The 3,557-nt window shown below is 47.5% G+C and overlaps 1 long non-coding RNA gene across 1 annotated transcript; it reads left to right on the forward strand.

Annotated features, from left to right (window-relative positions):
• The first annotated feature begins 1,346 nt into the window (after positions 1-1,346).
• LOC124023230 lies at positions 1,347-2,428 on the forward strand. The gene is made up of 3 exons (XR_006836676.1): positions 1,347-1,452; positions 2,128-2,141; positions 2,393-2,428. It is a non-coding gene; the product is annotated as an uncharacterized LOC124023230 (long non-coding RNA).
• Positions 2,429-3,557: the final 1,129 nt, after the last annotated feature.

Genomic DNA, 3,557 nt, shown 5'->3' on the forward strand with positions numbered 1-3,557 from the left:
TACACTCACTGTCAATAGTCCCGGGTCAATGGCTATAGAGGTTCTACACACCACAGTGGGCTTTTACACTCACTGTCAATAGTCCACAATGGCTATAGAGGTTCTACGGGCCATAGTGTCAATAGTCCCAGGTCAATGGCTATAGAGGTTCTACGGGCCATTCAATAGTCCCAGGTCAATGGCTATAGAGGTTCTACGGGCCATAGTGTCAATAGTCCCAGGTCAATGGCTATAGAGGTTCTACGGGCCATAGTGTCTAGAGGGCCAGTTAATGGCTATAGATGTTCTAGGGGCCATAGTGTCAATAGTCCCAGGTCAATGGCTATAGATGTTCTACGGGCCATAGTGTCTAGGGGTCCAGTCAATGGCTATAGATGTTCTACGGGCCATAGTGTCTAGGGGTCCAGTCAATGGCTATAGAGGTTCTAGGGGCCATAGTGTCTAGAGGGCCAGTTAATGGCTATAGAGGTTCTAGGGGCCATAGTGTCTAGAGGGCCAGTCAATGGCTATAGATGTTCTACGGGCCATAGTGTCTAGGGGTCCAGTTAATGGCTATAGACGTTATAGGGGCCATAGTGTCTAGGGGTCCAGTCAATGGCTATAGATGTTCTACGGGCCATAGTGTCTAGAGGTCCAGTCAATGGCTATAGAGGTTCTAGGGGCCATAGTGTCTAGAGGGCCAGTTAATGGCTATAGAGGTTCTAGGGCCCATGGTGTCTAGAGGGCCAGTTAATGGCTATAGAGGTTCTAGGGGCCATAGTGTCAATAGTCCCAGGTCAATGGCTATAGATGTTCTACGGGCCATAGTGTCTAGGGGTCCAGTCAATGGCTATAGAGGTTCTAGGGGCCATAGTGTCAATAGTCCCAGGTCAATGGCTATAGATGTTCTACGGGCCATAGTGTCTAGGGGTCCAGTCAATGGCTATAGAGGTTCTAGGGGCCATAGTGTCTAGAGGGCCAGTTAATGGCTATAGAGGTTCTAGGGGCCATAGTGTCTAGAGGGCCAGTTAATGGCTATAGAGGTTCTAGGGGCCATAGTGTCTAGAGGGCCAGTTAATGGCTATAGAGGTTCTAGGGGCATTAGTTTAAGTCAATGGCTATAGAGGTTCTAGGGCTCTAGTGTCCAGAGGGCCAGTTAATGGCTATAGAGGTTCTAGGGGCCAAGTGTCTAGGGGTCAGTCAATGGCTTAGATGACTATCCAGTGTCAGGGGTCCAGTCAATGGCTATAGAGGTTCTAAAACTTAGGGGGTGGGGCTATAGAGGTTCTAACCTATGTCTAGGGGTAGTCAATGGCTATAGATGTGGGGTTTAGTGCCTAGAGGGGCAGTTAATGGCTATAGATGTTCTAGGGGCCATAGTGCCTAGAGGGCCAGTTAATGGCTATAGAGGTTCTAGGGGCCATAGTGTCTAGGGGTCCAGTCAATGGCTATAGAGGTTCTAGGGGCCATAGTGTCTGGGCTCCAGTCAATGGCAATAGATGCCCAGTCAATGGCTTCCTCAGTGGTAGTGGAGAGGGCCAGTTAATGGCTAGAGGTGGATAGTGTCTAGGGATCCAGTCAATGCCTTAGATGTTTGGGTAGTGTCTAGGGGTCCAGTCAATGGCCTAGATGTTCTGAGGGGCCATAGTGTCTCACAGGTCCAGTCAATGGCAAGATGTTCTACCATGGTCTTGTCCAGTCAATGGCTATAGATGTTGTAGGGGCCAAGTGTCTGGGGTCCAGTCAATGGATAGATGTTGAGGGGCCATAGTGTCTAGGGGTCCAGTCAATGGCTATAGATGCTCTCGGGATAGTGTCTGGGGTCCAGTCAATGGCTATAGAGGTTCTAGGGGCCATGAGTGTCTAAGGGGTCCAGTCAATGGCACAGGCCCAGGGCTAGATGCCCAGCCATAGTGTCAGCGGGCCAGTTAATGGCTATAGAGTAATCCAGAGTGTCGGGTCCAGAATGACATAGATGCCTGGAGGGGCCATAGTGTCTTCCAGTCAATGGCTGATGTTCTAGGGGCAGTGTCTAGGGGTCCAGTCAATGGCTATAGATGTTGTAGGGCATGAACCTAGGGGTCAGGAATGGCTATAGGCCACCGCCATAGTGTTAGTTGAGTCAATGGCTATAGATGTTGTCCATAGGTCTAGGGGTCCAGGTTCTGGCTATAGATGTTCTAGGGGCCATAGTGTCTAGGGGTCCAGTCAATGGCTATAGATGTTCTAGGGGCCATAGTGTCTAGGGGTCCAGTCAATGGCTATAGATGTTCTAGGGGCCATAGTGTCTAGGGGTCCAGTCAATGGCTATAGAGGTTCTAGGGGCCATAGTGTCTAGGGGTCCAGTTAATGGCTATAGATGTTCTAGGGGCCATAGTGTCTAGAGGGCCAGTTAATGGCTATAGATGTCCAGTCAATGGCTATAGATGCTCTCGGGGCCATAGTGTCGAGAGGGCCAGTTAATGGCTATAGATGTTATAGGGGCCATAGTGTCTAGGGGTCCAGTCAATGGCTATAGATGTTGTAGGGGCCATAGTGTCTAGGGGTCCAGTCAATGGCTATAGATGTTGTAGGGGCCATAGTGTCTAGGGGTCCAGTCAATGGCTATAGATGCTCTCGGGGCCATCGTGTCCAGAATGATCTCTACATTTGGTGCTTTTTAAGACTTGGTTCACTGGTTCGCTTCTATTTTTAGTGTCTGCTGCATTGATTTACAGGACATAATATTTTATATCATCTTACTTTACAGAAGTAATGTATTGGAGAGTATAGGGCCTTATGTAGTTGTCTAACTTCAAGGTTGTAAGCCGCAGTTTTTTAGAGGGACCCAGAGAGAGAGAGAGAGGGAGAGAGGGAGAGAAAGAGAGAGCTCTCTCACTACGAGGCAGATAAAGATAAATCCTCTTATTTCTCTCTGTCAAGTCATCACAGTCTGAAACAAAATACAAATTGAGATTGTAGCAAAAGGCTACGGCCGTCAACTGTTGACTCCAAGGGTTACAGGGGTGATTGAGTGTGGGGTTGAGAGCCTGAGGCTGACGACTAACAGTACTGTTACACAGACAAGGTCGTTTCAGTAGAGAGAATCGCCTCGGCACATAATCCACGACTCTCTCTCTCTCCTGGCTACTTTGAACACTGGCTGGCCTCTTTGAAATTGATTACGGCTGAGGAACAATACTTGGGGAATAAGATCATCAAGACAGATGGAAGTAGGTTTATATACTTTAGAAAAGACATGATATACAGTTTATAGACGAGTGTCTCCATTAGATCTGTTTGTGTTGGAGTGATTTATGGTTGTCCTACAACGCCAAATAGTAACAACGGCATCATGGACTGACTCCCAACTCTTTCAGAGACGCTCCCTCTAACCTAAAGACACTCGCAGAGATTCAGTCTCTTTCATATCCCTTTTTAAATATATATATATATATATAATCGTCAGTTGAATTGAAAGGATGGAAATCGCATGAAGAGGTCTGCAGTTGTATGAATAGGATTTACCTGCCGACAAACACAACTATTATAGTTACTATTACAGTTGTATGAATAGGATTTACGGTCAACAATCCTGA

The sequence above is a fragment of the Oncorhynchus gorbuscha genome, unplaced genomic scaffold, assembly GCF_021184085.1.
Source record: "Oncorhynchus gorbuscha isolate QuinsamMale2020 ecotype Even-year unplaced genomic scaffold, OgorEven_v1.0 Un_scaffold_1559, whole genome shotgun sequence".
Lineage (NCBI taxonomy): Eukaryota > Metazoa > Chordata > Actinopteri > Salmoniformes > Salmonidae > Oncorhynchus > Oncorhynchus gorbuscha.